The sequence below is a fragment of the Vombatus ursinus genome, unplaced genomic scaffold (assembly GCF_900497805.2).
Source record: "Vombatus ursinus unplaced genomic scaffold, bare-nosed wombat genome assembly UNPS02014847.1, whole genome shotgun sequence".
Lineage (NCBI taxonomy): Eukaryota > Metazoa > Chordata > Mammalia > Diprotodontia > Vombatidae > Vombatus > Vombatus ursinus.
In genome coordinates, this window is record NW_020954625.1 from 2,860,153 (window position 1) to 2,881,677 (window position 21,525).

General features: G+C 40.1%; 1 protein-coding gene across 5 annotated transcripts in view; it reads left to right on the top strand.

Moving 5' to 3' along the window:
• The window catches only part of HMG20A (high mobility group 20A), a 67,272-nt gene that overhangs the window by 1,466 nt on the left and 44,281 nt on the right, over positions 1 to 21,525 (top strand). The gene's annotated exons all lie outside the window — the stretch shown is intronic.

Genomic DNA, 21,525 nt, shown 5'->3' on the forward strand with positions numbered 1-21,525 from the left:
ATGTCTCCAGTGCCGAAAAGACATTTGGGAGCTTGACAGATTTTGAAATGAATTAAATTCTGTTACTGGCTTCCAAAATAATTCACTTCAGGGCACATTTGAGTGCCATTATGTTAATAAGGCAGCGAGGTGGGGCAGTGGATAGAGAACTGGGCTTAGGGTGCCAATCTAGCCTCAGAATTTATTTGCCTCCTGACCCTCCACAAGTCACTTTACTTCTGTCTTCCTCTGTTTCCTCATCTGTAAAATGGGGAAAACAGCACCCACCTCTCAGGGCTGTTGTGATGATCATATGAGATAATATTTGTAAAGCACCTTAACCTCTACTAAAGATGTCTGTTCTTTAGGAAGCAGTATGGGATAGAATGTAAAAAGTACTGAATTTGGCGTCAAAAGACTCATGTTCGAATCTTTGATGTGTGTGACTTACTAGGCAAATCACTCAGCCTTTCTAAGGACTTCAGTTTCCTTATCTGTAAAATGAAAGGGTGGAAATCTCTTTTTAAAATGTTTTTTATTTATTTCCTTTTTTACACTCCTGTTCCTTTGCAATGACCTCCCCTTTCCTAACCACAGAACCATTCCTTGTAACAAATAAGCACAATCAAGCAAAACAAAGAAACACGTTGACTCTGTCTGTAAATGCGCCTCATTCTCCACCCAAGGGTTCATCCCATCCCTTCCACCTGGTGGGCCATATACCTCACCAGTGTTCCATCTCCCGACCTTTCTTAATTCTCTGGAATGCACTCCTCTTCATCCTTGCCTTTTAGAATCCGTAGTTGTAAAGCGCAGCTTACAATATACTTCCTACATGAAGCTTTTCCTGATCTCCCCAAAAGTTAGTACCTCCCCCTGGAAATTGCTTTGTATTTATTTTATATATTCTTTGTATGAGAGTGAGTGAGTGAGTGAGTGAGTGAGTGAGTGAGTGAGTGTGTGTTTTACTGATTGAAAAGTAAGCTCCTTTCTAGGCCATAGACTCTAGGAACTGTTTCGTTTACCCATTGTATCCCAGTCGCCGGTATGGTGTTAGGTACATAGTGGGTAGCACTTAATAAATTCTTGGGTGTTGATTGATGGTGGAATTGGTCACTGTATGCATCAGAGTTCTGAAGTCTTTGGACTGTATTTTCACTTCATTTTTGTGGTCAACCTATAAATTGTTCTTTTTGTTCTACCTACTTGATACACTGGATGATCGTTTAGGGTACCCTTCAACTGCAATATTCTTTTCTTTAGCAAGCCTGGAACATTTAGTATGTTGTGAATACTAATTATTTGAACCTATAACTGAAATTGCTATAAATTGGCTTGATTTGAAATAATTTAGAGATGAAAACTATTAAATTAATTTCTGTTGAACTTCTAATAAACTGTTCCATTAACAGTTTATTAAACAGCCTCGAAATTCAGGATGAAAATTATAGCTAGTTTTCTTCATCTTAAGCTTTTTTGTGGTTTTTGTCTTGTTTTTAAGGAAAAAAATGGTTATTTAAGGTCTCTAAAACACAGTTCTTAGTTTTGGTTTTGTTGTATTGGGTGAGAAAAGAATGAAGGAACGACTTGCAGAGTTATAGATGGAGAGCCTTGGGGGAGAAAAAACCCCAACATAAATAAAATTTGGGTCAAAGTTTAATGAAAGAGGGGTCTATACACATGACCTCCAAATAATTAACAAGATATTTATTTCATTATCATAAGAACATTTTATTAAAAGGAAAATAGAAATGTTCATTTTTTGTTATGCTATAGAATACAGAGTATTGTAGATTCATCCTGACAGATTAAACGCCAGGATTTTGAATTATGGAAATAATAGGAAATTGTGAAAAAGGTAGAGAAAATGATGTTAAAATGTGGACTGAGATAGTTACATTTCCTTTGTGTACTTGGAAATCAAAGGAGTATATTAAATTGGGCTTTATGATGTTCCACAAGAGAAATGCAATATAATAGAAATAAGAAAAATTGCAATAGCTTAAAGACTTGAGCAGGTTGAAGAAGTGTCTGTTCAGAAAAAAGCAATATATAAAGCACATATCTGAGAAAGGATGTTTTCTGATAAGTGGCAGTTATTCATTGGTTCTATTAAAGGAGAAATATTAGCGGAGTATGTGCAGAGAAGGGAGGTGAAGACCATAGAACATTTTAGAGAGTTATGTGGAGAAGCTGGTGGATTTGCTATATGATTGGAGAAAGCCTTAAAAATATGCTCCATTCCTGTTTCTGTTATTTTTCTAATCAGGACACCAAATAAAAATTAGAAAATAAACTTAGCAGTGGATAGAGCACCAGCCCTGGATTCAGGAGGACCTTAGTTCAAATCCGACCTCAGACATGTAACACTCACTAGCTGTGTGACCCTGGGCAAGTCACTTAACCCCATTGCCTAACCAAAAAGAAAATAAACTTAGACTATATTTTGGGGGTATGACTAAAATTTTGTTTTAACTAAATTATATGGGAACCTGCAGTCCTAAGTAATGATATTCAGATTATATGACTATGTCTGTTATCAAAGCATCCAGGGATCACACAGACCAAAGCAGTTAGGAATGAGTCAATAATACAAAACTTGTGCTTTAGCAGAATTGATAACATTTGTCATCCTATGCAACTGAACATAGACCTTTGAATAAGAACGGACTCCAGAAATCTACTTTAATCCAGTGTAAGTCCCTCTACAACATCCTTAACAAGTGGAGATCCAGTCTCTATCTTAAATGATACAGAGCTTATTCACTCACATTTGGGGATAGCTCAAATTTGAATCAAAAAAAATTTTTTTTTTGTATATATTGAGCTGGAATTGGCCTTCCTGTGATTTCTACAATTTACTATTTTTGTTTATCTTTTGTCCCGTCCAAAGTATAGTGATATTCTTGGAATATTTTTATATCCTAAAGGTTTGAGTATCAGGTAAGGCTTTCTTGTCCTATAGAGGTTTTTCTACTTTTCTTACCTTTTTTTTTTTTTTTAAATGTTACAAAAATTGCAGTCTTTGACTTTCCAGATGGAAATCAAGGACAGGAAACTCAATTGCTACTTCCCTACTTATAAGGTGTAGGGTATGATCATGGTTTGAACAACATCCAAGATACAACCAAAAATTTGTATGATCTTGTTTCCAGTTTAAAGCATTTAAAACCCTCCTTCTCAGCATTTCAGCTAACTGCCATCCAAACTCTGTTGTGTCCTTTACTTGAATACTCAGGCTTTCAGTTCAGTAAATATTTATTAAATGCCTCCTCCTCCTCCACACCCCAACCAAGACTTTAGCATTTAGCATTCTCAGAATTGGAATGAACCTTGGAGAGTATTAACTTGTTCAGTCCCATTCCTGAAGTTGAATCCCCTTTATACACTCTTCCCTTCCACCAACAGTGTTGGGGAACATGCCTCCATTCCGTTATTAGAACACTCCATTCGTCATGCGGTCTAAAACCTATCTCCTTGTAGCCTCTCCTCATTGGTCTTAGTTCTGTCCTTGTCCCAGAACCAAACAAAATGAGTGAGCCTTTCAGACTGCTCTCCCTCAAACGGCCTCAAGCCCTTTGGGAGGTGCAAAGAGACGAAAGATGTTCTGAATGTGCTACTCTAACTCTTTTTCCTTTCTTTCTTTTTTGTTTGTATACAGTGTTTTAAAAAGTATTTTGTTTAAATCAGCAACAATCTGCCTTCTCACCTTCCCCCAAAACTTCCCCACCCTGCCCTGAATTGAAAACAAGAAAAACAAAACCCATTACAAATATGTATAATAGATCAAAACAAATTTCCACATTTGCGGTATCCAAAACATTTTTGTCTCTTTCTGTGCTCTAAGCCCTTCACTTCCCTATCAAAAGGTGGATGGAATATTTCATTCTTAGTCTTCTGGATAGTAAGTAATTGGTTATTATACTAATTAGAATTCCTAATTCTTTCTAATTTTTTTTTTTTGCTTTTATCATATTGTTGTCATCGTATAAACTGTTCTTCTGACTCTGTTTACTTCACTCAACATTAATTCACACAAGTTTTCCCAGGTTTCTTTGCAGCCATCTGCGTCATTTCATCCAATGCAGTAGTATTCTTCACATTTATATACCACAGCTTGTTCATCCATTCCCCAATTTAGACCCTCAGATTCCTATTCTTTGTCATCCTAAAAAGACCTATGAATAATTTTATACGTTCTTAGAGTTTGTTTTTCTTATGACTGATCCCTCCCTTAATTTACCCTCCCCCCATGACCCTTTACTAAGTATTTTCTTATTGAGTGAAATCTATTTCTGTATCCATTTCTGTGTGTTATTTATTCTTCCTTCTTTTGATCAGTTCATTTAAAAGTGAGGTTCAGATGTTGGCTGCTGCTCTCCAATCCCCTCCTTGTTGGTGTAGATGTCTCCGTGTATATCCTGATTATGTGAGATGTTTCCTAACCTTTTTCCTTCCCCAGTGTCATCTTCTTCCCCTCCCCTTCCATTCTTCTCTTAAGATCAGCTACAACCATTCCCAGGGCTTGTCTGATTAGACTGTCTCCGTGATCCTGAAAGATGATAGGCAATTAATAGGACACAAGCATCATTTTCTCACAATTGAATGTTAGCAGTTTATCCTTGTTTAGTTCGTTATCATTTGTTCATTCCCATTTGCCTTTTTATGTTTCTCTTTACTCCTGTGTTTGAACTTCAGTTTGTATGCAGCTGTGGTGTTTTCAATGAGGAATGCTTGGAAGTGCTGTGCTGCATTAAAGTTCCATTAGTAGCATTATATTTCATTTTGTTGAGTAAATTAGTCTTGGCTGTAAGTCTATATCCTTTGCCTTCTGAAATATTGTATTCCAGGTTCTCTGCTTCTTTATAACGGTGACTGCTAAGTCACGTGTGTTCCTGACTCTGTCTCTGTGGTACTTCAATTCTTTCTGGCTCCTCATTGCATTTTTTCTTTGACCCAGAAGCTCTGGCTTTGGCTATGACATTCCTTGGAGTTTTCATTTTAGGGTTTCTTTCATGAGGTGACTAGTAAGTTCTTTTCTATTTCTACTTTGTCCTCTGGTTTTAAGAGAACTGAATAATTTTCTTGAAATTTAATAGCTAGGCTCTTTTTTTGGTTATGACATTCAGATGAATGATTTTTAATTTTTTTCTCCTTGATCTTTTTTCCAGGTCATTTGTTTTTGCTATGAGATACCATTCATTTTCTTCTATTTTTTTTTTCAGTCTTTTGACTTTGTTTTAATAATTCTTGTTGTTTCATGAAGTCTTTACCTTTCTATTTGATCCATTCTATTTTCAGGAAGTTTGTTGTGTGAGCAGGGTTTGTGTCCTTCTTGTGCCAAGCTATTACCCTTTCCAGTTTTCTTCCATGGCTCTCATATCTTTTCCAATTTTTTCCTCAAGCACTCATTTAATTTATTAAAAAATGTTAAACTCTTTACAAAAAGTCTTGCTACATCTGTTCCAAGAATTCCAGTTGATTTTGTGCACAAGCAGTATTTCTCTCAGAAGCTTTACTTGTGGATATTTTAGAACAATTCCCTTTGGAGTTTGTGTCTTGTGCTTCCTTTATCAATACAATAGCTTTTTATGATGGGCTTTTTTTTTTTTTTTTTGGTTTATTCTTCTATCCTACTTCCTGAATTCAGACTGGATATTAGGGCTGGGCACTGCTGCACTTGTGGAGGGAAGATCTAGGCTAATCCTGTTGCCGCTTTCTTGGGAGTTTCTGAGTGTTACGTTAATTCCAAGATCTCAGGGACAAGCTGGGGACCTGTAAACTTTGATTGCTTTTAGAGTGGTCTGATTCCGGACAAAGTCTGATTGCTGCTCCCCTGGTCTGACCTCTGCAAGTTCCTGACCTGGGTTTGGGTCTGAGCAACAGTAGGCTGCTTTTGGACTCAGGCCCTGTCAGCCAGCTGGAAATCTCTGTTGGCTCAGAGTGGCTGAATTGTAGGCTTCCCTATGGTCTGGGATTCCTGCTCTGGTTATTCCTCTGCAGGCTGAGCTGGGTGCTAAAACTGAGACCCCACTTTGCTGCTGGGGTCTTTAGTCCCCCTACTGTTACTTGCTTCTGAACTTCATTTCTACTATACTGCCCAGGGCTTCCCTACCAGGGAACGCCACCTCTATGTGCATATCATCCATTCTCCATCCACCCAGGATCTAGGCAGTGGGGTACAAAGCAGCTATTTCACACCTGTCCCCCTTGAGATACCCTAGGATGGGTTTTCGATGTCCTCTTACCTTGGTGAACAGCTTCTCCCTGGTTGCTGCTTTCTTTTGACTTGACCCCTTTTCCATAGACCTCTCTATCTCTCTATGTGGAGCTGGACTGGACAAATGACCATTGTGACTTTTTAGATTTCTCCCATCAGGACTTGGTCTAGTGTGTTTTCTAGGTCTGTGTTTAGAAGTTTTGTGGAAGAGAACTTGGAACTACTTCCTACTATTCCACTATATTACTTACCATTTTTAAATTGAGTTCATTTAATGAGGATACAGTGCTAGGAGTTTAGAAATCATCTACCCATTAAAGTTTTATTTACCTTTCCTTGGCAAATGGAAAACTCCTAGTTTCCAGGACTGCTTTAGTAACTCAATGATTACAAGAATTACAATAGCTTATAAGGCGTGGCTTCAGAGTTTTCCCTATGCCCTAATAGTTAATGTACCCTATGCAATCTGTGGATTATGATGTAAGTCAGTGGCCTCGATTATATTTGTGAGCTTTTTCGGTGTAAATGTTAGCAAGATTTTAGGGGGTTCCCCTGAGTTATATACTATAATCTCCGCTCTGAAGTCTGTGCAGGCAAAGAATAATTCATAAAACAGCAGCGTCTATCGTAGTATCATTTCAAGGATCTATTCAGCAACAAATATCTATTATGATTTTGCCAGTATGGGAACCCCAAATTTTCAGTCTTTCAGTGAACTAGTCTTTCATGAGTTTCTGAGGATGAAAAATTTGTCACCCTGCAATCAACCCCATGATCATCTATGAACTTAGCTAGGCTAAAGGTTCTCATATGACAGACTTGGTTTCACTGGGCCCATATTCAATGCCTTTCCAATATAATAGAACACAAAATAATAGATTAGAGCAAGAAGGAATTTTAAATGCCATCTCTTCCAGTGCCTTCATTTTGCAGATGAGGGAACTGGGATCAGAGAGGGGAAGGGAATCTGCATTTATAGAGGGGTTAAGTGCATGCCCAGAATTACACAATAAGTGAAAGAGGCCAGATTTGAACCTAGGTCCTCTGATTCTAAAACCAGTACTCCTACATTGTGCCACACTGCCTCTCCTGTGGGATTTGAAGTCACTGCCATACCTTTGAAAAACCTAGGCATCTTCATTCTATGATGAACTATTAGTGGAGGAATCATAATGATTGGCATTCATGTAGTATTGTAAGGTTTACAAGAGCACTTTCCCAACAGCATTATTGAGCTAAGACATAGCTGGGAAGTCGACGTGGGCTGGCCGGATAGCATTTGATGTTTGCAGTGGGATTACAGATCGCAGATCTGTCTGGTGTGTCTTGATTAGCTTGACCTCTGTTTTCACATTCTGCCTACTCTTCCCTATCGGATATGAAGCGTTTTGGTATGTATGATAATATTAACCTCAGCCAAAAATAAAGAGAGGTACTATTCTTTCCTTCACACAACTTACATGTTAAATACAAAGTACTATACAAGCTCTAAAGCACTATATAAATGCTAGCTGTTAGTATATTACTGCATCTACATAGGCATTTCTATTAGATGTATTTGAAAGAGAAATTGAGCAGCATGATAATGTAGAGTAGAAAAAGCATTGGTCACCACCACCTGTTAGCGCTGTGACCTTGGGCAAATCAGCACCTCTTGGGTGCAGTTTCCCCATCTGTAGACTCTGGAGGGCTATACCTTCTATCGATGTCCAAATGCAGAGTTTGGACCAGGTGATCCCTCTAAGGCCTCAGATCTGTGAGTCTATATGTGAGGAAACAAAGGCATACCTACTAAAGCAGTGTTTGTTGAATTACATTGATTTTATCTTGCTTTACCATAACTTATACTAAGGGTCTGTGGATACCTAAGGAATTTGGGTAACTTTTCCTGCATCTGCCTTGAAGATGATAATTTACAGATTATTGGGAAACTTCTGTGCCTCCCACAACAATCAGTGGATCTCTGCTCTTAATTATGTGATCTACTTTTTGGGCCCAAAAGCAATTTTGTTTTACTTTGCCGTCTAGATGATTGGCTAAGTTCCGGGACTTCTTAGAGAAAAAGAGAAGCTACAAAAATAAAGGCTGAGCCCCACAAAATTCCCTCTCTGCTACCATGTAATGTAACCTCAGTGTTTAATAGCCCCCCCCAAAGTGTATTTCTCTGTTATGTTCCTGCTTTATTCTGCAGATGTGATACTAGTATTAGACTTAAATCCAGATGGATGTACTTACTCCTCCCTCCTCTCAACCCCCAACTCTCCTAACCTCTCTTACTGTGGTTTTACCATCTACTTTAATGTATTTGTGTATTTTGACTGTTGTATTAAGTGGTAAGAAGATCCTTGAAGGTAGGTACTGGGTTTATTCCTACTTACGTTCTCCACAATACAATATGTATATTCATTCAGTTTATGATTGTCCATTGGCATCAGTAAGTATTAATTTGCAGGTGCTGTTTGGATATGAATAGTCATATCATTTCAACGTAGAGAGTTTCTGGTTGTAGACAGAGAAGTTCTTCTGAACTAAACTTTTTTTTTTTTAGTCATCCTTATAACTTGTGTCTTTTAGGAAAACAACTGTAAGGTGAGGTGGCTGAGATGAGGGTTATGACTCCCCCTTAGACCTTCTTAACAGTTATTGATCTGGAAGATGATATCCAATTCAGCTCTGCACACACTTGTGCAATACCTACCACCTGTCACTTTCTCTTAAGGCCACTAGGAATCTAGGAGCCCCTTCTTTTTAATATGGGCAAATTGTTCCTCTTTTTTTTTTTCCCCCACCCTACTGTGTACCTTGCCAATTTTCTCCAAAAGCACCTGGAGCTTCTGTAATAGTTGTTGTTCAGTCATATCTGACTCTTCGTGACCCCATTTGAAGTTTTCTTGGCAGAGATACTGGAGGGGTTTGCCGTTTCCTTCTCCAGCTCCTTTTACAGATGAGGAAACTGAGGCAAACAGGGTGACACGACTTGCCCAGGGTTCCCCAGCTAGTAAGTGTCTGAGGCCAAATTTGACCTCAGGTCTTCCTGACTCCAGGCTTGGCACCGTACTCACAGCAGAGGACCCTCCACCACCATCTCCAACCAGAGCTGCTTCTCAGACACTGTATCTCCCTTTAATTCGGTAGACCTTTATCAACACCTGGTATGTGGCAGGCGCTGGCCTGGTTACTGAGGGAAACATAAGTAAAATGTGCCCTCTGCTCACAAGGACCTTTTATAGAGTGGGTGGAGCCCACTAAGAATGTGATCTAGGCAGTGTACTTCAGGTGAGTGCTCTAAGAAAACTTGAGGAAGTGAGGAATACTTCAGCCAGGGGAGAATCAGGGGAAGTTTCATGGAAGAATAGTGCCTGAGGTGGGCCTTAAAGGAAAAGAAGGATTTCAATAGGCAGAAATGAGTCCAGGTCTTAGGGTATAGGCTATGTCGGTGCACAGGAGCAAGAAAATGCACAAGAAGACCAGGGAATGGTTCGTCGTCCAGTCTGGCCACAACATAGTGTGTGAAGGGAACTTAAAGGAAGTAAGACTAGAAAGGTAAGATGGACTGAGGTCATGGAGGGCCTCGAGTTTGTATTTTATCCTAACTACCAAACAGTAGACGATAAATAGGAGGAGGTAGAGAATAATTTTACATATATATACCCGAATGGTAGCCATCTCTAGGGTGGAGGTGGGGTGAGGAGGAGAAAAAAAGAAATTTACCTGATAATTTTGTTGTATATTTGAAAGGAATAGCAGGTTGTGCAGTTTCATGTGCATTTATTTTTTTGTTGTTGTTGTTGTGCTGTGTTGTGGAAATGCTTGTTTTATTCCATAAATTTAAAATAAAATTTAACAATGATTCAAAAAAAAGTAAAAAGCAATGACACTAACTTAAAACAGTAGAAGGCTAAAAGGTATGTTCAGTTTTTATGTCTTTGATGTTTCTATTACACAGATACTATCTATGTTATATTCCAGTTTACCTGAGGTAGTAAGTAGACATAAGTTCCTGTGGCAGGGACCATATCGTGTGTATGCAGCAGGGCTAGCATATTGTTGATGCTTGGTAACTGTAACCTGGACGAGTTCTCTGTTCGTTCAGAATTGTCATCTGATAGGGGATTACAGTGCCCATTGTCCTGTGCTGATCTTTCTGAGAATTCTTCAGGGATCTCAGTTAATGATGAATATCTCTTCTGCTCAGTGGAGTTGGCACTTGTGACCAGGTTTTACCCAGCCTCCACATCTCAGCTGCACCTGCTGACATTTCCTGAATTTGAGACTAGAGGCAGAGAGCTCTCAGTGGTGGCATCTTGGCTGGGCCACTTGCTTCCTTTGCCAAAACCAGAATTTTTGGAGCATCGGGGCATGGTGGTGAGGTGGCCTAGTTACTCAAGCATTTTCCTGCCTCTGAGTTAGGAGAAGCACAGTGCTGTGTATTATTAGCGTTGTGTCCATCATGGCGAGGTAGCAAAAAGGAGGTGGCAAATCTTGACATAAATACTTGGCAGAGAATGATGACTACTCCATGTTGTTGACGCCTTTCTCTTCTAAAATATTCCTATTTAGGATTATAGATAGAGAGCTGAAAAAGCTTTAAAGGTCATCTAGTCCAACTCCCTCATTTTACATAAGAGGAAACTGAGGCTCAGGGAGATGAAATGACTTGTCCTGCAACACATGGCCAGTAAGTCGAAGAATGGGCTTCTAGCCCAATCCATTTTTCTTTCCATTATTAAATGACTAATGTCCAGTATTGCAAAATCTTAGCGATAATGCTATTCATTCTACTCAATTTTATTACATGATTTATAAAACTCAGATGAAAGAAAAATTGAATCACCTAATTTCATATTTTGAGGAAAAAATCTTGAAATGTATCACAGTTTGAACCAAGTTGTTAGCAACAATCAGTCCTTAACACACAAAGTAGTACCTAGTTATTTGCAATTTAGAACAAGATGAATTTCAAGGGGGAAGTGTTTCAGGTTTCTGTTTACCTGATTCCTTAACATAGATCAAATGGATTCTTTTAGTTTATTTCACCAGTAGTCCTATAAATAGCTTTAAGTAGAAACCACATTCTAAGTATTTCCATGCAAATCTGTAAAGGGCTGTGGGATAGGGGTTAAAAGTTTATAATAGAGTTAAAAGAACGAGAGTATTGAATGCTTAGAAAATGTCAAATTTCTGATTAGAAAATATTGTTTGTTTTTCATCTTAGCAAAATTGTTTATTATTCAGTCTCTGGGTGAAATAATTTTTCAAAGCTTCATCTAGTTATTGATATAGTACAGATTTTTTACTAGACAGAAATTCTTGAGCCAGTGAATTTGGGAGCTGATAGGAATTTATCAGTGTTTGCCTCTGGATATTACTAAATAATGTTTCTGAATTTCATAAATCTGTAGTTACCACTGCAGGCTCTTTCTTTGGTTTTCTAAAGTGTGACTCATTGACCCCCATAGCTCATGGAAGAATATAGGTAAAATTGGGGTATGACTATTATGATGTGCTGGGTCATGATTGTAGTGCTGTGAGACCATACCATATGTAAGAACAGTCTTTTCAGGCTAATTGCTCATTTAAGGACTATATTATGTAAATGTTGTGGAGTGGTTTTTATCTTGATTTCTGAAAGGGGGCATAAGCAGCTTTATTTTGCCAAAAAGACAGTGTCAGCTGCTAGCCACTTATTTCCTAGCAAAACAAACTACTTGCAAAATTCTAATTGGCAGGTTTTCTTCTCCCTAGAGTTTAATTAAAATTGCCCTGCACTGTTCCATGATACTGAGGATGTTGTAGATTCTTGTAGTGTACCAGAAAAAAGAACTTGGGTCAGCTTCATCCTGCTACCCTCAGCCTGTGCTAATTGTGTGTCCTCTTTAGTTTGGGTAGTAGCTGCATCTAGCAACATCATGGCTGGTAACAAACGAATATCTTGTTTATATCATCCTTTTCCCTATTTTAAAGGGGTTTAAGAGTTTGGCTTTTTCTGGCATTGACCCAAATACATTTCTTTCTGGAAGACTGAGATTTATTTAGCTAGCTGTGCACGACATGTTCTGGGAGTGGAAGCTATTTGTTTGGAGCACTATAGATTCACGATGTTGAGCCAGGAAAAGGGCAAGAAAGGGCCATAGAAATCATCCCCCTCTTGCTTTGCAGACCAAGAAACCAAGTTCTAGGGTGGCTAAGCAGGCTGCCTGATGCCTCGCAGGGAGTGAGTAAGAGAGCCAGGTTTCCATTCCAGGGCCTCCCAGGTCATATCAAGTTTCCCCTAGACCATGATGCTATGCTAAGTGACAGAGCCAAAACTTGTACGCAGATCATTTGCACTTTCCACTATGCCACTAATCTTTCCAGATCTTAGCACCATACTTTTTGAGGTGCCAGAGAAATGAATCCTGAGAGTCATTGTGTCCTGGTGGATAGAAAGCGGGCCTTGGAGCCAAGAAGACCCGAGTTAAAGTCTCACCTATCACGATTACTTGCGATATGACCCTGGGCAGGTCACCTAACCTATGAATGCCCTAAGCACCTGAAACTAAAATTTACAGAGATGATGACCTGAATGGATAGAAGCACCTCACCCAAGAGTTTGCTATGCCAGTGAAATCACAATCCTCATACCCTATTTGCATCCTGATTCTGGCTGTCCTTTTTTCAAGAACTTGGAATAAACCATGCATAGGATGATAAGGACCTGTACCAGGGTGTCCAGTGTTAGAGGAGAGAAATTGGAGAGAGGTGTTAAGGAGGTAAAATTGATAGGCTTTGGCAACAGGTTGGCTATGGGGGAACGAGGGAGTGAGAAAGTAAGGAGTTGGGGATGACGCTGAGGCTGTCAGCCTGGGTGACTGGGAGGATGGTGGTGCCGCTGATAGTAATGAGGAAGTTAGGAAGGGGGTGAGGGTGGGAGTGTATGTAATGAATCCAGTTTTGGACACATTGAGTTGAAAATGTCACCAGGATATTCAGCTTAAGATACCCAAGTGGCAGTTGGAGTTACAAAACTCCATTTAGATTAGGAGGGGCTAGGGATGAATAAAAGGATCTGAAAAATCATCAGCATAGAGACTGAGTGAAGACTGAGACTGAATGAAGGAGTGCAGTTTCATGGGCACATCCCCATAGCTGACAGACCAGTCATAAGTGCTCTTCATATATGGAGGACTGCATTTGACAGATTGAGGGTCTTACGTGTTTCACCTGGCAATGAGGAGGCCACTCCTGAGTCCACAAGAGCTTCAGTTCAGAGTTTTCCCATTCCACATCTGCAGATGACATTGTGGGCTGCTTATAAACCATTGATGAGAGTGGAACAAATTCCTTTTCAGTTGTATATAGCACAGAAGCTTAGTAAAAATTAAGAGGGCTTTAAAAACTAAGCCCTGAGCAGGGAGAGACTATGTGTTTACCTTGGGTTTTATAGAAGTTGGTCACTTAAAGCTGTACTCCTCTCCTTCCTTGTGCCACTACTTTTATGCCTTTTTACATTTCAAAATAACTTGCTGTAAATGCATATATCTCCGTTTTTATCTGGTGAATTCCATAGAAGGTTGCATTGACTCTACCTGTAACCTACATTACTGAAGTAATGCTGACATGTTCTGGGAGTCTGCAGTGGCATGAGACTAAAACTTAACTGGCATCATGGGATCCCAGTTGGTTTAACTGCTCTGCCTGTCCGACTTGGTAATGCATGTGTAATTATACGGAATGGTAATCATTCTCAAGGGGTTCTGAAGTAGATTGCATTAAAAAGGGATTGAAGGAAAGGAAATGGGAACTAGAGAGATAGAAACAAATTATAGGGAGCATATGAGAAAGAAAGACCAGAAATTAAGCCTTCTGGTGACCTAGTAGTTTAAAGGCCTTAACCATGTGTTTAAAGTGAGTGATGGTAGGCAAATGACCTCTTGCCAATAAGGAAATTAATTTTAAACTATCATAAGTTATATGTTTATATATATTGAACATTGAATTTGATGTTAACTTTATTTTATCTAATATCTTTATTGTTTTACAACCTCAGTATCATTTGTTTGATAATTTTTGATTGTTCTACTTCAGTCTTTTAGAAAGAGAAGGCCAAAGTTATATATATTTTTATTGTTGTGTCCAGTTCTTACAAATTTCATTTAATAGTCTTGTTAACTAGCTAATTCAGAAGGGTTAAAGTATTTGTGACTTTCTTGATTTATGAACAAATTGTAAGAAACAAAGAAGATATTCTTTGAAGCTTACTCTCTTAATTACCAAACCATTAGAGAGACTGGAAATGAGCCTCTAAGCAGGACTCTGAGTGTTATTTGGTTGCTTGATAGACATGTGACTCTGGGAGGCTAGACCAGCAGCAGCACCTGGTATCAGACTCTTAAGAAGAGTCTGAAGAAATAAGGGAAGAGCGAAGGTACAAGGAGGTGTGGGTATCTCCTAGGAATGAAACCGTGCTCTGAACCTAAATGGTCACTAAACCAAGAGTTTGGTTTAGAAGCAACTACCAAAGGGATGGAGCATATCCTTAACTTGTCACCAACAATATCAGTGAATGAATTGGAAACTGGAAGGAAAGTGGCTGGAAAACAAATCAGAATCAGAAGAGTGTGCCCTGGGAGCACTTCCCTACCCAGATAATGTGACTCAGGACGTGGGTTTGAGTGGAGGCATGTTCCTGCTCATTCAGAAGTTGAAAGCAATACAGAAGCTCAGAAATTAGCCAGAAAAGTAACTGGGAAATGAGGAGACTCGAATCAATATTTGCAGATGTTGAATGTGGCTTAAGGCAATATCATATTTATCCCTACAATGTAATCTCTACAGCATATTCTCTTACCTTTTTTCTCTTGACTTGGAACCATTTCTAGGACTTTTTGGTCATATTCCTCTCTCTTTTTTTTTAATGTAGTTTCTAGGTTTTTTTATGTGTTAATGTTTTAAATTCTTTTGGGAATTATTTTCACATTCAGTAATAATCGGAGAAAGGCAGCTATCACCTCACCTCTCTGTCAGGTCTAGCTAAACTCTGACTGCCTCAGCCACTTAGAACCCAACCAGATTACTTGACTGCTCACTATGTATCCAGGCCACTTGCCTGGCGTGGATGAATGGGAGTCTCTAATTTTTCCTTCCAGTAAAATGGATTGGCACTGACTCCTTCTGACTCCTTGATCTAAGCACCTGCCCTTCCTCTATGACCTGCAGTTCCCTGGTATTTTCATCCTACCTACTGACTAATCCTGGAGATGAGTGGACTTTACTGTCTGCCCTCAGCTGAGTTCTGAGGGCTTCTGTGCCTGTCCTTCCCTCCCCCCACCCCCAAAGCTCAGCTTGGTCTTATTTTTTTGTCTCTCCCAGTTAGAGTGTAAATATGAGCAAGGACTGTCTTGCCCTTTCTTTATAAATCTCAGTGCTTACTATGGTAGTTGGCACTTAGTAAGTGCTTGATAAATATTTTTTCATTCAAAAAAAAAAATGAAAGAAAATGATTTGTTGGTGGAAGGAATGAGGAGGACTGTGTCTCGGTGTTTTGAATATATGGTGTCGGTTTGACCTCAACGAGATCTCAAAGTAGGAGGTTGCTTAGTCTAATCTGTATAAAAAACAGGAATCTTCCCTGCAGCACCCCTACAGGAGGGCATCCAACCTACTCTGGAAGACTTCAGTACCTCATCAGGAAACCCATTCCACCTTTGACAGGACATTTCTATTTATATCACGCTGAAATTTGCCTCCCTGAAACTTCAGCCCTTTGCTCCTGGTTCTGTCCTCTGGAGCCAAGCAGAAAATACATCTAGCATTTTATTTGTCAAATATAGGCCTAGGTTCCTTCTTGACCCCCTAGAAAGAATTTTAAAATGAGTGTTCACTATTATAGGACTAAAAATTCAACACAGGAAAGAACCTTTCATTCGACACATGTTTACTAAGCACCCTGCCGAGGTGCTGGATACCTAGAAAGCCAGAAATAAGTTTGCACTTAGGATTAAAATGATGAAAAACAACACAGTCCCTGCCCTCAAGGAATGTACAATCCAGTAGGAAGAGATTTTTAAAAAATGGGAAACAAAGATTAGGCTAAAGGAAAAATCACTCTGAATGCTCAGTGGGAGGCATCGCAGAGTAGTGGGCAAAATACTGGCTTTGGACTCCAAATAAAACCTGGGTTCAAATCCTACCCAGGTGCTTAATATCTTGGTAAGTCATCTAAGATCATAAATTTAAAGACTGAGAGAACCTTAGTGTCCTCTAGTCCAGCCCACTTGTTTTATAGTCACTCTCTTGCCTACCAAACCCTTGGAGAGGATGGGGATGAGTTGGTGATGCTGCAAATAGGATTTGGAGGTTGCTCAGTTGACTGGCAGACATGTGACCCTGGGCAAGGGGACAGCAGCAGCGGCAGGCATCCAGCTTGTTAACACTGCATCGAAAGGGTGCCTGGAGAAATAAGCCAACAGAAGGGATGGCAAGCCCAGGGAAGAGCCAGAAGTCAGATTTGTATCCAGGTCCTCTCACTTCCAATCCAGTGCTCCTTCCACTATACCATGTTCTCCCAGCCTCAGTTTCCCTATCTATAAAGGGAGATAATAATAGCAGTAGAAGTTATCCCATGGGGAAGGTTAAATGGCAATATATAGAAAGCATTTTGCAAACCTTAAAGCACTTACACCTTCAAGCCAGTTTTTATTTTTTTCATTATCCCTTTCAATTGAGGGGATTGTTTTAAGGATATGTGTTGAGGTGGTAGCCTTGGCAAGGAGAAGGGTCATATAATTATCAGACCCTGGAAAAAAGGAAAGGATGCTGTCAAAGGGCTTTGAATAGAGAGGAGAGACAGGGGAATTCCAGGTGAATGACCTTCATTTTCTCAGTAAAAGAAGAGATGAGGTCCTTATCTAAGAGGATGAGGGTCTGTGGTGTGAGTAAGACCAAATTTGTTCGGGAATGCATTTTAAAAATCACTTAAAGAAGGATGTATCTGACTTAGGAATTGATCTCAAATAAAACCGTTAAGCTGTACTGCAGCTCAGATTTAGGATGAGCTCAGAAGCCATCGGCGCTCTCCACTCCATTCATACATTAAATACATAGTGACTGGCTGATACTCCTAAGCGTCTGTGCTGTGAGCCCTCCTGTCATTCTCTGTGTAAGACTCGACATTAGGCTTGCTTGGAATGGTGCACTGGAAGAGGTGCCATTTCTAGAGCGAGTGAAAACGTAGGGTTTGTCTAATGCTGCTCGATCTACTGAAGAATTTGTCCTCTTCCTCCTTTGCTGTGTTCTACCACAGCGCTTTGGCTCCTTCTGTTCCCTTTCTCTTCCAAGGGGTGGCCGGGGGGGGGGGGGTGACAACTTTGCCTGATGCCTTGTGAAAAACTGAAATACTATTTAATATCTGTTTTGAACGAATAATATTTCCTTCATGGTGATTATTATCTGTGTATGCAACTGTGGGTAAAAAAAACACTGTCTTAGCACAGTGGCTGGCACATAGGTGCTTAATAAATGTTTTGGTTTTTTTTTAATTGAATTGACACTTCTTTTATCACATTGTACCAGCCTGCATTTGGTCTACACCTGTAATCACTGTTTAGACTAGGCCTCTCCTCCTCTCCCTGAAGGTGGTTTAGATGCCTAGCTCAGAGTCCCTTTGTCATTCATGTCATTCAGCTCTTCCTGCCCCCAACTCCACAATCAGGATGCAGAATTTGAAGCAATTGGTTATACCTCAGTGTCAACTGGTTTGGTGGCTTTTGTTTTTGCCTTCCCTACTTACAGCAGCTGCTTAAATGTTTCTGTTATTGTCATGGGATTATAGGGTTTAGAGCAGAAAGGGACATTTTGATTTTACATATGAGGAAACTGAGGACCTGGAGAAATGATGTGATTTGCCCGAGTATTAAGTAGTGGAGCCAGGATTTTCAGCAAGGTCCTCTAATTTTCTATCCAGTGCTCTTTGCATTATGCCACCCTGATAACAACTCTCCGCTTTGTGTAGATCACTGTGACCATTGCTTCTGTGCTGGTAAACTGGCTGTACTGCTAGAATTGATTGTGGGTGCTTTGCTTTTCATAGGATCCTAAGATTTAGAAATTGGAAGGGACCCTAGAGATCATGCAGCCTAGCCTCCTCACTTCCAGACGAAGAAGCTGTCACAGGGCTACTAAGGGACAGGGCCGGGCTTCTCAGCCTTGTCTTCTCACTTCAAACCCAGTGTTCTCTCCTCTGCATCATACTGCATCTCTCTCACCTGCTTGTGGCTTGGTAATAGGAGAAGGTGTAGGTGGTAGGAGTCCAACAGCTCAGTGTACCAGATCCCACACTTGCTTAGGTCCTGGTCTGAGTGAAACACCAGCGCCCCTGCTTGTGGACATTGTTTGGTTGGACAGTTCATGCCAAATAGGTACTGAGTTCTCTCTTGGATGCCAAGAGACATTCTGATCGCCCTTCACTTTATTACCTCTTTGTAGAGTAGTACATCATTGGATAGTGTGCTGTGTAAGCAGCAGCATTCAGCTTTCAGCTCTATGACTGGTGAATATCTTTGGCTGTAGATTGGATTGTCCTTATGCTGTCTGATATATGACCTTCATTGTCTAAAGGATTGTCAGTAGTCCATAGTGCTGTGCCAGCTCTATAAAAATAAGGGTGATCAATTTCATGTCTCCTTTCTCTTGGAACATAATGAGCATATGGCCCCAGTGAGCTTAGCTTCCAGGCTAATGTAAAGCACTAGCGTAACACTGGGGACTCTCTTGTCTACCGTCTGACTCGCAGCTTCCCCTGGGACATGGGAGCCAGCAAAGTGTGTATTTGAAAAGAAGATTTGGCTTTAATAATCTACAGTGCAGATAATCTGTCTGCACATAATCTTGAGGTTTTAGATAGCTGATTTTTTACATTCAGTCTGTGCCTTAGAGGACACTAACTTGTAGACTAAGAAAATGATAGAAACTAATTTGGAAACTAGTATAAATTAACTTTAAGCACAAGGCCTGAACTCTGTTAAAATAGGCATTTTCTTTAGTATGAGAAAATTTCATTCTTGTTACACATTTTGTTTCTTTTAATCTTTGGCCCTCATTTTGAGCTCTGTAAAACACTTGATTCTGTGTTGCCTTCAGTTTGCTCTCTGAAGTTAAGGAAATGCTTTTGTGTTGCCTCATAAAGTCTGTAATGATAAATGACTTTAGACATGACCAGTGCTTTCCACATATCCATCCGTCTTCCTGGTCTATAAGCTAGAATGTTTATCCCTTTGTGTATGGTAAAATGGTTACCTATGACTTAAATCTGAGAAATCCCCCTCTTAGCTTTTTTAGCCTGTTATTAATAGTTTCCATTATAGAGTCCAAGTGATTTGGTCATCTAAGGTAATTTTTACCAAAAGCTATGATAATATCTTGTATTAAAAGAAACCCTTCGAATCATTCTCTCTTCACTTTCCTTTTTCTTATACTCTTAATTTTTTTTTCAGCCAAAAACAAGGTTTATTAGAACATCCATCATATTGGCCAGACTCTTAAGGAGTCTGAACATTAGTATGCTATTGGCTAGATTATGTAAGACTCTGACCAGTAGCTAGATTTTAAGAATCTAAGCAGTGGCTAGATTATAAGAATCCCAGCATCTTAATGGAGACAAGATGGACCTTGTATACAGAAAGCCTGTGGGAGGGATCTAGGAGTGGCCATGTAGTTTGAGGAGGGGCCTGCAGAGATCTGGATGGGAGGGGAAATGTCCAGGGGCCGTAGGGAGGTAAGGCCATGGAGGGGAGATTGGGTGTAGCCACAATGAAAGGCCAGTTGATGGGATTATAGCCTCAGGCCAATGCCAGAGATTTGGCCATGTGGGAAAGTCCAAGGATCTCAACCCTATCATTCCCCCCTCAAATGGGACCCAAATTCTTTTGGAGTAAGGGGCGAAGGTCTCGGCTTCTGAAACCGCTTCCTACTGGCATGGGGCATACAGCTGTCCCTGCCTCGGGGGGGGGTCCCAAAGAGGAGGTTGACTGCAGCCAAGCACAGGATGCATCCAGGGAACGATGTGGGGACATTGGCTGGTACTCACTGTTTGATACCAACTGTAGGTGAATGGCCCATAGTCTGGAAGACATAAATCTGACAGAAAAAAACTGCAGGGCCCAGATATAAAGCAGGGACTAGATTTAGGACCCAACTTTGAGAGGATAAAACATCCTTAGCTCTGTTTGGATTCAGATAATTCGGTTTTCCAACCACGTAGTATCAAATCAACCTCCTAGCCAGACTCAGGAATAGCCAGGTGGGTAACATTCCCTTTCAAAGGAACATAACCGGGAAACTGAGCCAGGAGGATCCCATCTTAGACTGAGGCTAAAATTGTCCTCTCTGCTTTTCCCAATGCTGACTTTCCCCCAGTATCACCTTCTCTGAGTGGCTTCTGGCATTTCTCTCAGATGGTGGATTATTGATTATTGATGGATTACTATGATCTACCAAACAACTCAAAATAAATCCCACCAGCTTTTATCTCAAACAACAAGTTCTTAGGAAAAACTTTTCCAGAATTTACATCTCAAACTTAAATTTGTCCTGGTGTAAAAAGCCAATCATTAGAGATTTCTGGACACTTGCAAATTCTCAGCAAGCCATATAACCCAAACAAGCTTTTTGGCTAGCTTACACATTAAAACAATAGCCAAATTATTTTAGCAGTAACCAAATTATGAAAAGTTGTTTGACATAACATACTCATTAGCAATCAGGTGACTTCAGTTTTGTTAAATATATTTCCAGAATCCTTTACACAGAGAATCAACATCTCATTAACAGTTAAAACTACGATTTTAAAAGAGCATGCTCCCCAAGTTCGGAGGATAGCTTCTTTACCTTGAGCAGGATGTGCTGAACCTGGGTGATGCTTCCAGGCAAAGCTTGTCCCAGAGCCCAAGGCCATTGCCTGTGGGGCCCATGCTGTAGCTGCTGCCCCTCCTCCCTCCTTCGTTTCCCAGGTGGGGAAGGGTGAAATCAAACGTGAGGGGTAAAGGGTGAAACTCTCTTCTCTTATGAGAGGGGTTAACAGATACCCTCTTGACTCAAGGGAAGGGAGTGACCAGGTTGTACAGGTGTTTCAAAATTCCTTAATGATCAATCACAAAAACTCCAGAATCTGCCAAGATATTTTTAGCTGTTCTAACTTTCCCTGTAACCTCCGTGAAGGAGGATTCAGAGGTACAGAGGGAAGGGAGTAAGTAAGCCTCAGGGAACCAAAAAGCAACTGCAATTTTCTCCAATTCCCCAGCGCTGAGGGAATGAACAGAATTGAGCATACACTTCCAGATAGGGCGTCC